The 13,348-nt window shown below is 37.5% G+C and overlaps 1 protein-coding gene across 7 annotated transcripts in view; it reads right to left on the bottom strand.

Annotated features, from left to right (window-relative positions):
• Positions 1 to 13,348, bottom strand: part of pde1cb (phosphodiesterase 1C, calmodulin-dependent b) — a 120,009-nt gene that overhangs the window by 91,608 nt on the left and 15,053 nt on the right. The window lies entirely within an intron of this gene.

The raw sequence follows: 13,348 nt of genomic DNA, 5'->3' as shown, positions 1-13,348 counted from the left end.
GTTAAAGAACTCAGATCTTGAGATATTTCTTATACTCTTCTCTCTTCATCATTCAGTCTGCAGTTGAACAACTGTGTCTTGAAATAAACTTGTTGTTGTGTCTAATTGTGCTTTGGGACCTAGTGTATTATTTTGCTTACAAAAACGTCATGCTCTGTTAATCAACATGGGCAACTGAAGGATAAACGATTTAGAAATGGCCTTGTGGGATATAACGCTGCATTTGGACTTCTGTGGGCCTCCATGAAATTCGACTTCTAGTAGATAATAAAGCAGGTGAATAAAACTCATCATCAGCTTCCTGTGACAAATATAAACAGCATTGTTTGATTTTGGCCTTTGGTGTTAATCAGATTATCCGCCCTTGTAAATAAGGAACTCTAAGGATATGAACAAGGTTAGATGCAAAAGTCAGTGTTCCACGTTTCAGCACTGTAGCCACGAGTGGATCATAGACTCATGAGACTAAAGAACACAGTGAAACAAATCCCCTCTAATCTTTTTGCTTTTTACCCTATATTAATTGTTTGTTTTACTCTATATGAAGTGTTTTTCATCTTTTCAAATTTCCATCTTTTCATTTTTTTCCTTCCTGCAAAAGATAAAATATATTTTAATGCCTCATTTTGAATTTAGGGGTAGTTACAGGAATTTATTCCACCAAATGTGTTCTTGCGGATGGACAAGCCAAGACAGCCATTTATGTAAAACCCCATTTGATCATGAGACTTTTAGACCATTAGTGGGTAGTTAGAGGAGAAAAATCGCAGATGTGTGCTTGGATTTTAGCTGGCAAAATGTTGCTTATTTTTCCAAGTAAGCAAAATGTGTTTTGTTTCCAGTTTATTTAATTTAAGGTAGGTGAGAAATTCAATCACAAATGATGGATTTTATTTAAATTAGTCATTTAATTAAACCCATATAAGCATCTTTCAGACATGCACTCTGATCCAGCATCTGAACATGCTAGCTTCATATCTAAATGCACACCATGATCACTTTAAGGCAAAATACACAATGATCTAGTAACATTTATGCATCAGAAACATTGTGTACAAGTAGTCAATTTAGATACTGTACAAGTCTGAACAGTTAGACGAGAACAGTTGGGCACGCACAAGATTACAACTGTGCATATGTCTCTCCCACATCTTTGTTAGTGAGCTGAACAATGCACAAACATGATTTCTTTGGATGATGCCCTAAACAGTAAAAGCAGAGCAGAAAACTGTTGCCTACTCTCATGCTTTTGGCATGAGACACCCACTTTCACTCTCCTCCTCACTCTGCTAAAGCTAGTCTCACAAACAACCCTACTCTCGTGCTTTTGGCATGAGACACCCACTTTCACTCTCCTCTTCACTCTGCTAAAGCTTGTCTCAAACAATCACTTTATAAACAACATAAAGTGCATGCATACAGTGCCTGATTTCTATTTTATTTTTGCATATTTGTCACACTTAAATGTTTCAGATCATCAAACAAATTTTAATATTAGAATAAGATAACCTGTAAATACACAATTCAGTGTTGAAATTGAGAACCACTATCTACAAAAGGAGCAAACTTGGAACAGTGGTGAACCTTCCCAGGAGTGACCGGCCTACTAAAATTACTCCCAGAGTGCATCAACGACTCATTCAGGAGGTCACACAAGTACCCAGAACAACATCTAAAGAACTGCAGGCCTCACTTGCCTCAGTTAAGGTCAGTGTTCATGATTCAACAATAAGAGAGAGACTGGGGGAAAATGTCACTGCTGACCAAAAAGAACGCAAAGGCTTATCTCACATTTACCAAAAAATATCTGGATTATCTGGTGGAAAACACAGCATTTCATAAAAAGAACAGTCAAACATGGTGACAGTAATGTGATCGTCTGGAGCTGCTTTGCTGCTTCAAGGTCTTGCTGTACATGATGGAACCATGAATTCTGCTCTCAACAAGGAAATCCTGAAGGAGGATGTCCAGCAATCAATTTGTCCTCTGAAGCTCAAGCACATTTATGCACCATGAAACACCAATGGCCAATGAAGTGGCCTCAAAAAACCTGGACTTAAATCTTACTCAGATGCTTTGGTATGACCTTGAACACAAACTTCATGATCAAAAACCCTTCAATGTGGCTGAATTAACAACTCTGTAAAAGAAGAGTGGGACAAAATTCATGTGAAAGACTCATTGCCAGTTATGATAAATGAGTGACTGCAGCTGTTGTGCAAAGAGTGGCACAATCAGTTATGTAGTTTAAACCATTCCTATGTAAATCTTTGAGATTTTGCACAGGAACATCCCAGCAATTACTGAAATACTCCTGCTTATCTGGCATCAACAAATATGTCACATTCACAGTCACTAAAATGACCCTTCTGATGTCCATTTGTCTATGCTGAAACACACACAGTTTTAACAGCAGACATTTTAGACCTTTAACATCAGTGAACACAGACTCCATATCTAGTTTTTTTTCCCCTTTGTTGTTTAATATAACACTTTAATGTTTTTTATAAAAAATACAACTTTAGGCAGCAATATTTACTGTGGTAATGGCAGGACCTGTGGCAGCTGGTCAGATTAATATGAGTCGCCATTAATGAAAATATTCCCAGTTTAAATTTTTAACAGTAGCTGAAATTAATTGTAGCTATAATTTGACATTTTAAGTGTTTGCAGAAAATTTCTGAGAAAATTCTGACATTATTATAGGACATATATGGAGCATCAATTTCCAAAGTGAGTGTAAAATAAGTGTAAGAAAAAGAACAAAATACCACAGCACTAATTTTCCATTTGCTTACAGAGCACAAGTCTGTTAGGTGGTGAATAGGTCACTACATTTCATCTAACCAGTGAGGTAAATGGGACTGACACTGTCAGTGTTAGTTTTTCCACTTGACCTTCACTCTCCTTCACTACATCCTGCTGTTTTCCAAAAAAGTAGGTCAAAAGTCTGCATTGGAGCTGTGTCACATCGCACTGTCCACACTGGTACTGGTCTAATGTTTTATTCGATATGAAAATGTCATACTGGGATATCATTGCTATAGCAATGCCATGTATTTACATTCCCTAGTGTGTAAAACAATGAAACGAGCTCGGGCATGTCCGAGAGCAAGTGTCTAAAAGAGATAAAAAGGGAGCTACTTAAACAGCCTCCAATAATGTGAAATTCTTTGCTAAAAATGCAAGAAAGCTGTTTCCGCTGAAGGTGGATAAAACTATATTTCAATGCATACCCATTGAGTACAACCAGGTTGTGAAGGAGGAGACACTAACTGCTGTTGATTTGAAATGTAAACAAATGACTCAACACAGTGCTCACAAGTTGCACTACATATGACAAGAGGAGCAAACAGTGGATGGAAATTACTGTTCTGGTTATATGGTGGAAAAGCAGTGCCATGATAGGATGCCACCTGTGCAGCAGGTCAAGTCATGAGTTTTCCTCACTGCTAAATATTCCACAATCAGAGGTCACGAACTTTCAACAGAGTCAATCTCTACACACTTCCAAACTTTATGCTGTTTTCAGTTTAGCTCTAGAGCAGTGAGTAAAGAGCTTCATGGAAAGGGTTTCCATGGCCTTGGAGCTGCATCCAAGCCTTACATCACCAAGCACAATCCATAGCATTGCTGTGGATCGTTGCGGTGGTGTGAAGCACACCACCAACGGACTTTAGCGCAGTGGACACGTATGACCGCATGGTGCCAAGTTTAAAGTCTGGAGAATCAGGGGTTATGGTATGAGGTTATTTTTCAGGAGTTCCAGCAAAAACGCTAAATCCTTCAGCACACCAAGATATTTTAGACAATTTCATTCTTCTACCTGGGAACTGTGGGAACAGTTTGGGCCCCTTCCTGTTCCGATATGACAGGTCCATAAAGACATGGGTGAGTGAGTTTGGTGTAGAAGAACTTGACTGGCCTGCACAGAGTCCTGACCACATGATAGAACACCTTTGGCATGAATTAGAGGGGAGACTGCAAGTCAGGCATTCTCATCCAACATCAGTGTCTGACCTCACAAATGTGCTTCTGGGAAAATGGTCAAAAATTGACATAAACACACTCCTAAACCTTGTGGAAAGCTTTCCCAGAAGACCTGGAGCTGGGATGACATAACATTAAACTATATGGACTAAGAATGGGTTATCAGTCAAGTTCATATGCATGCGATCGTTTATCTGGTATTACTAAAACTACATCACTACTATCATGTTATACCGCTGCCACCTTTTTTTCTATGGATTCACACTTTGAATTAGAAAGTCTGTCAACTGTCATCAGTGAGGAGGGGTTCATTGGAAAAGATGGATGGAAAATTACAGACATTATATATATCCCACCTGTATCCCCTTCTTATCTGTATATAAGCTCAATAATGTTTGTTGCTCCACTGGAGTGAAAAGTGAAGCTGAACATGTCAAATCATTTTGTGAGCACTCAAATTATTATTATGCCTTTTAAATTTCACAATGAACAAACTTTACAAAAACAAGCTTTAATCATAATGCACTCACTGTGATTTGATTTGGATAAATTCTGATAAACAACACTATAACTCAATCAAATCTTACTTTCGGATTTATGGTCTGTTATACTATCCTCCTGGAAATCTCCTCGCTCACTGCTGTATAAAGCACTAATAAAGGAAAGGCTTTAGCAGCATAAAAAAACCCCAAAAACATTCATTATACAGACTAACTTATTAAGAAGTCACACAGAAATTAAAGAAGATCCACACATTTCGTATAAATAAAGTTCAGTTTTCAAAGGTCGCCTGGCTTATGAAAACAGTCTATACCAGAGAAAGAGAGTCAGTCATCAAGGTGGTGCGAATACTGGCTGGGAAAATGTAGGATCCAGCTGCAGAAAACGATTCACAATTTTTCAATGTCATCAGAAAAAAGAACATAGCAAAATGGCATTACGGTCTCACCATGGAAACAGAAATAAGCATCTGCATCAGCCGTTATCATCCAGTTGTAGTGTTATACTAGAAAATAGGTGGTTTTTATGATATGAAGTCCAACATCCATCAGAGTCGATCACTCTGGAAGGCAGAGTGAAGAGCTAGTCATCACGGAGCAAGTTAACAGCTGAGCACATTTTCAAATATTCTATCCTGGAAGGCATTTAGGAGAGGGGGGGCAGTTCAAGGTACTAAAATAGTCAGACAAAACCACACAAATGCAAAATCAAAAAGTGTTTTAGATAAAGGGTCTTTGAAGATATGCCAGGGTTTCCTTCAGTCTAATAAAGGTTGGCTTTAAGCTGTCCAGGCCTAGCACTGGGAATTTTTGTTTCTTTAAAGACAAAAGATAATATATTTTATTACCATCACTATTATAGTTACTTAAAAAAAGAGAAAAATTATAGGATTTAAAATGAATGGATATTCCCTATGTTGATTAAGTGAGGTTGACTAATTCATACAAAATGTATAATATACATTACATGCATTATACTTTTAAACATGACTCAGTGTTTACTATGGAACGCCAGGACTGCCATAATGAATTAATTAAATACACCATTAAATAATTAATTAAATGTGGCAATAATTAATTAAAATTGGAATTAATTAATTAAATAAATAGTTATGACACATGTAATTAATTAATTATTGACACATTTAATTAATTATTTATGTATTTCACATTTTAATTAATTATTGACACATTTAATTAATTAATTATTGACACATTTAATTAATTATTTATGTATTTCACATTTTAATTAATTATTGACACATTTAATTAATTATTGACACATTTAATTAATTATTTAATGATATATTTATTTATTTCATTTTGGCAGTCCTGACGCCTGGCTCTCGTCATGAAATAATTTTATCTGTCAGCCTCACCCATCAAACTCAGGGGGCGGGGTTAACGCTGCCCATGCAGCTTCTCTAACATTTGATTGGTTGCCGTGCAAAGTAAGTCAAAACAGGTCGATCCTAGATAATCGATTGCTTGTGTAGACTTGGGGCAGCCAGTTATCCCAGAATGCAGATCAAATCACAGGCAGCAATGGTGGTGGTGTAGTTTTAAAATACCCCGTTTTTCTGTCACCAGCTACACTTTTAACAGTGTTTTAGCCGCGAATGTCGCGACGTATGTCTGGTCAGGTTGTCAACATAGAACATGCTTGCAAAAGTGCTCAGATGTTTTCAGAGATTTCACTAGCTCTGCTAACAGTTAGCATGCAGAGTGCACCGAGGGGGTTACGTTAACCGGTTTGTTTACATATTCCACTCTCCGTGTTCCACATGTTGCATTCGCAGATTCTCATTTTCACCGAACGATCGTCTCTTTCCGCCTGGTCTTGTGTCTCTGTGCTTCTGTAACATAAAGAACGAGCTGACATTTTTCTCACGAAACCAGCGATCAGCTCAGCAGACCCTCAGTTTACCTGCATGCATCCTCCTCCTCATCTGTCAGCTGTTTAACACCTGCTGCTAATTCAAGAAACACGCCTATGTTACCTGGTGATAGTCACAGTTTAACTGGGCAGCCGGTGCTCGATATAACGCAATGTCAGCGCATTTTTCTGCACAAGATAAGTAAATATAGTATTTTCCCCGAGCGCAGAGCTGCTGGAGCTTGTTTCCTTACAGAGCACTTTATAGGCGAGCCAGCTTTATCAGCGGCTGATGTCCAATCACCGGCACACAGCTTTGAAACCTCAGCTGAGTTTTAGCTCTCAGTGGTTAAACGCTGGACTTCATTCACTCAGGTTCTGTCTGTCGGGTCACGTTTACTTCGCTGTTTTATTTACAACTGAGCAAATCGGTTTGGCTGAGGTTAAAGTTACGTTTCATAACTGCATAGTTTCACAGACGTTTAATGGTTCACTGGCACATGTGTTAGACTGAACTATCATCTAAATATCATCTGTTTTTTAATAGTTATTCAACTGTATTCTAAGCACCAGCTGTCTGTTAGAATGTGATTTTTTTTTCTCTCTCTGTTGGCAGAGGTATAAAAATGCGCAGGAAAATCTGACGTGCATGGCGAACTTCACCGACGATATTTAGGGAGGAATAAACACACATCAAACATAAATGAACCATTTGCCTGTCTCCATAATTGAGAGCATTTTCTCTTCTTATGTCAACACTCTCTCTCTCTCTCTCTCTCTCTCTCTCTCTCTTTTTTTTTTTTTTTTTTTTTTTTTGCTTTTTCGGTCATGTTATGTTTACCTGTCAAAGGCTTGTTACAAACTATGAAACACATTGTGCAGACTTCTGGATGTTAGAAGAAAACGAATACTGCTCATGAATGAGACTAAAGGCAGGAAGGTGTCCTTTAAAACTAAACATGTTAATAGGACCTCCCTGTTTATATCATAGTTTATGATATAGCACGTGTATTTCAGTAATAGCCTGCTGAGGCCACTATACGTGCTGGCCTCATATCAAATGTGAAGGCAGACTGAGTCTATGTTTGACGTTTTTTATATCTAATCTTCCTTTTCAAACATTTAAACAGCAGCGAGTCTGCAGCTGAGGGAATACAAATTCAAATTGTCGGAACAGGTTTGCTCGTTTCTTGGATTCATTTGGTGATTTATTAAATGTATAACTGTTATTCTAATCTGCTGCTGAGTCTCTTACACTTTTCTTTATGCTGTATATTTTCACGTCTCTGGAATAGTTGGCAGTTAGATAGTCAGCTGGGAAACTTTGTGTTAACTCATGGAGCTGAGGATATCGTGGATATGCTGACCTCGCTGCGTGGTGTACAGAGCGAGGTCAGCATGATTAATATTCACAATAAAAATATTAGCCGAACATCATGAAGTCTGTATGTGTTTCATAGTGTCGAACAACCTTTGTACAGTTAAAGCCAGCAGTTACTACATGACGGAAACACCAACGTTATCTCTTTTATGTGTTTATACACAGGTCACGCTGATTACTGAACAAAAACCCAAAGATCAGATGTTAAACAGATTTATTTGCTCTCTCTCCTCCTTAAACATGTTTTTAATGTTAGTTATAATTCAGAATTGGCGACTGAAACACGTAGGACACATAAGAACATCAGGAAATAAAACATCGATAAATATAACCTCAGTAAAAGAAGTCAGCGGGGGTTACTACAGCTGTGTACCGGGGCCTGCGCTTTGTCGGTGGGATTGCTTGCGTGGCGAGCGGGTCTATCCCACGCTTTGCCGTGAGACTGGGACGACATCTCCGAAATCATCGAAACACTTTTGCAAAGAGGCTGTATCTTGACAAACCGACCAGACACATGAAGATTAAACCACTACATTCTCGGCTAAAAAAATATTAAAACGGTATTTGGTAACACACAAACAGGGTTTTTCAAAGCTCAGTTCTGTTAGCTTTCTGTTGTGTGCTAGAAACAATGGCCACCAGGCCAAAGCAATGGTTTTGACTCGATCAGCGTTAACCCCGCCCCCTGAGTTTGATGGGTGAGGCTGACAGATAAAATTATTTCATGATGAGAGCCAGGCGTCAGGACTGCCAAAATGAAATAAATAAATATATCATTAAATAATTAATTAAATGTGTCAATAATTAATTAAATGTGTCAATAATTAATTAAATGTGTCAATAATTAATTAAAATGTGAAATACATAAATAATTAATTAAATATGTCAATAATTAATTAATTAAATGTGTCAATAATTAATTAAAACGTGAAATACATAAATAATTAATTAAATGTGTCAATAATTAATTAATTACATATATCATAACTATTTATTTAATTAATTAATTCCAATTTTAATTAATTATTGCCACATTTAATTAATTATTTAATGGTGTATTTAATTAATTCATTATGGCAGTCCTGGCGTTCCATAGTTTACATACTGATGTACATTATTTGCACTTCAGGCTGGAATAAAATAAATAAATGAACTCTCCCGTGTCTCTCTCCCTCCGTCTCTGTCTTTTCTTCTCCTATATGCAAAGCTGCACATAAGCAGCTCAGCCTGAATGCTTCACAATTAGCAAATATCTAGACAAAGAGGAGCCAAGGCTGGAAAATGAGGACTGCAGCTTTTTGTGTGTCAAACTGTGTGTTGGCTGATTTCTATCTGTTACGTAATTTTGACATGTATCAGTTCGCAAAAGCAATTAAATAGAACACCCACACACTGTCTCACTTAATGCTAGAATATTTATTACAATGATTCAGTCTATCCAAACTTCATTAGGTATATGGGCGGCATGTCAGGTTCTCTCACAGGAAATGCTTCAATCATCCCAACATTCAATCAGAATACCATAAAAAAGATTATGACTAATGAACACCTTGTACAATCCATCCATCCATCCTGTCATCCATCTTCTTCCACTTATCCAACTGAAGGTCACAGTTGGGGGGAAAAAAAGCTATGTTGATGGATATTGAATTGGAAACAGTTGCAGCTATAATAATAAAATGATTAAGTGAAAGTTTCAAGGATTTCATGTTTTTTATTAGTTACTGATATTGTTCACTGATTAATCCTACATGTCCTCTTGCTATTTTATCTTTCAGTCCTAAATGTAATGTCATTATTTTCTTATTACTGAGCCAATATCTCCATGCTGTCACTGAGAGCAATGCCAGGCTGCAGCACAGGAAAACTAAGTCATTTGATGGTAATATGTATGAGTGTGCCTATCAGATTTAATTGCTCATTACCTGAAGGTGCAGGAACACTGTTCTAGGTCATTAAGGCCCATCCTAACCCCTGAAAATATTATAATTTTAAACATAACGATTGTTTATAACATTTAGATGAAAGTGAGTAAATGCATGAATCCATGGACATCACCAAATACAGTGTTTCATCTTTTAAGTTACTCCGCCAGGCTTTTACAACAGCCAGTGAAAGCATGGGCTGCTGCTGAGGTGATTGATTTGACTATTGAAGAATATCCCATTTGTTTTCATTGAGAAACTCCTTGTTTGATTCTGCCTAAGACTTTGGGTCATTATGCATTTGTATTGTGAAGCTCAGTCCGCTCATTTTTACAGCATTTGGCCAGATGAGAGCAGATAATATAGCCCTGTGCCCTTCACAAATATCCTGTCTATTCAAGTCTATTGTAGCTTTGTTATTCTTGGGTGTAATCAGTGATGTGCACCTTGTTGTGTTTCCATCCCTAGGCATTTCTTGACTGTAAACTTAAACAATGGCATGCCTGACACTCAAAGAGTGTCCTTGACTTGGTCAGATGTGAAGTTGTTTTTCAAAACTATGGAAATAATTCTGTCATCATGCACATTAGATGAGTTCCATGGTCTTTAAGGGTTTTGGTGTTGCTGATCTAGCTAGCGTTTTCCTTCTTCTCCTCCTTCTTTTGCTGTCTCTTTGATAGATTTATTTAATTCTTTCAGCCTAACGACGGCCTCTCTCACTGGCGCTGACATCTCTTCAGGCCCCATATTTAAAATTACAGTGAAAATTTGTCAATATTTTATCTGAAGTTGACTGAAAGTCTGCTTCACGTATCATAAAATAACAAGGGAACAGACCTCACCATGAAATTGCTGTTCAGTTAACTGTCCAATTATTTCTGTGCCTCTGAAAATGGGGAACTATGTAAAAAAAAAGTGTCTATATGAACATTTAAAGTCAAATTCTTGTAAAAACCTCTTGAATTAAAGCTGAAAGTTTGCACTTCAATCACATCTTGACTATTTGATTTAAAATACAGTTTGTTGGTGTACAGAGGTAAAACCAAAAAAAAGTGTCTTTTTCCAGTTTAACTGTAGATAGATATGTGATTCAAGTTGATTCATGATGTTAAAGTTAAACTAATTATGTGTTTGTTTTAGATAGATGTGTATTGAACTTAACAGTCTTTATTGTGTTATTTGAATTTGATTATAAAAAACATAGGTTTTTATATAGTGATTATCCTGCAGCAAGAAATGCGCAAGAATGGATGTTTCTGAATAGTTATAAAAAATGTTTGGGGAATAATTGGAAAAAAAATAGGAACTAGGAATGAAGAATCACATGTCATGGATCTACAGTCTTTATAACAGCTATTAATATGAAATGGACAAAGGAGCTTGTCAGCATTTGCTACTTTTGTTTTCAGTAGAAGTTTGCTTTGTTCAAAATTGGCACCCAGACTATTTGACAAAGACACTATTTCAGACACAAACTGAATGGTACAATTAGAAGAGAAAAAGGAAGAGAAAAGATGGTTTAATAAAATGGAAACAGAAGGAAAAAAACAAAACAAAAAAACCCCAAAATGTGTGCATAAAAACAAGAGTCCTGGTGCTTTGTACTCTGACAAATGAGCTGCAAAGTTAAAACTGGCTTTGGCCACATGAAACTCATAACATCAACAGAAATATAACAAATCTAATAAGGCTAAAACTTGACAAAACATCTCAGTGGGAATCTGAGCAGAGGCTGTCAGCTACAGTTGAGGTTCAGAGTTTAATAAAGGAGAAAACAAAAGAGTCCAGCCAGGCAATGAGGACCAGCGCTTAGGAGTCACGCTTCAGAGGAGGTGATTGGTAAAATGCTGCTGCGCGGACTGAAACCTTGACCCAGTGAGCAATTGATTGTGACATTTGTAGGTTACCATGACAACTGCCATGGTTGTGAGTAGTTGGCCATGATATTAGGGCATGTGACTGAGGCAGGTTTTCACAGGTAAGAAGATGCAGCAATGTAAGCGGAAAATCCAAAGATCTGTGGGATCATAAAATCTTTTCAGGTACGTTTGAGCACTATTAAAAAATCATCAAGAAATCATTCACTGCTTCTCTGTTCCTATCTTTGTATTCTGTGACAGTCTAAAGATTGAAACGTTCAATCTTATACTCAGCTAAATGACACCGTCCAGGCATGGAATCTGTGCTAGAAACAAAGAATAGATAGATATGTAATAGTACTAAGGCACTAAGATCTCCATGTTCCCAGTTCAACCCAAGTTAGATTTTATTTTAACATCTCAATGTTTTTAAACTTGCACACACTGGTCTGGTTGTTACTGACGCAAACAGTAAGGAGAAGGTAAATTAAGATGTGTTAAGATTTGCATAAAAAACACTCCAAACTGGACAGAAATGTCCAGAATAGGCAATGTACCCGCTGTGCATTGTATTCATAATGCAAGCACTTCCTGTTATGCACGTCATGTTAAATGTGATTCCTTCGTAGCAAAAAAACTTAATTAATGTATATACAAATTTGAAAGCTCAAAAAGGAAGAGATTTTAAAGTCTTCATTAAGGTAATGAGGAAAATTACCTAGTGCGGTTAGAAGACTGAACTATTTAACTAGCAGGAGGCAACAAAAAAAGTTGTAACAAAGACTTGCCCTTAATAATAATAATGGATTGGATTTATATAGCACTTTTCAAGGCACCCAAAGCGCTTTACAATACCACTATTCATTCACTCTCACATTCACACACTGGTGGAGGCAAGCTACAGTTGTAGCCACAGCTGCCCTGGGGCAGACTGACAGAAGCGAGGCTGCCATATCGCGCCATCGGCCCCTCTGGCCAACACCAGTAGGCAAGTAGGGTAAAGTGTCTTGCCCAGGGACACAACGACCAGGACAGAGAGCCCAGGGATCGAACCGGCGACCTTCCGGTTACAGATGCGATTCCCAACCCCCTGAGCCACGGTCGCCCTTATAAAGCTTCTGTGCCAAACATGATAACAAACAGTATTATATTTACACATAGCACCACCACGTGATCACCGGTTAGTCCAGCATTCATTCCTACTACTGACACGTGAAGTAGCTGCGAAATGCACCACTATGTCCACCATTTAATCATTTTATTCCTCAGTAGTTGATGGCCAGGTTACAGGGATACATCTTAAAAAGCAAGTGGATAACACAACCAAGAATGAACCACAGGCAGCAAAGTTGCAGGCTGTACAAAAATAATAATAATAACAACAATAATAACTAAGCTTGGGCATGTATTAAGGTTGGCTTACAATTCTCAGTGGATTTGTCTCCACAGGCGACCACACTCCAAGTAATCATCTACTCGACTGTTAACGGAAAATTCCATAATGCAGGTTTAATTAAAATGAATATTGAATTCATAAGTATACACTTAGTGCAAACAGTGACAGCTCCGATAGGAGTGCCACAAAAAGTGTTGCGTGTTTTCAGCTTTACATAAAAAGTAAGTATGACAAATGAGAGAGATAGATAGATCTAGATCTATCTATCTAGATCTATCTATATCTATATCTATATATATATATAGAGTTCTACGCAGAGTTTCTAATTCACTTTGTTTACCAAACTGCAAGAGAGAGCATGACCAAGATTTTGTTTCTCATCACAACACGTTCCCACATGACAAAAGGTCAACACTGCTGT

The sequence above is a fragment of the Aulonocara sp. 'chitande type north' Nkhata Bay genome, linkage group LG18 (assembly GCF_057382095.1).
Source record: "Aulonocara sp. 'chitande type north' Nkhata Bay isolate Kocher_YH1m ecotype deep benthic linkage group LG18, A_spYH_male_GT1.1, whole genome shotgun sequence".
In the NCBI taxonomy this organism is placed as follows: domain Eukaryota; kingdom Metazoa; phylum Chordata; class Actinopteri; order Cichliformes; family Cichlidae; genus Aulonocara; species Aulonocara sp. 'chitande type north' Nkhata Bay.
The sequence above is the reverse complement of the archived record's forward strand: the minus strand, read 5'-3'. Positions and strand labels throughout refer to the sequence as shown.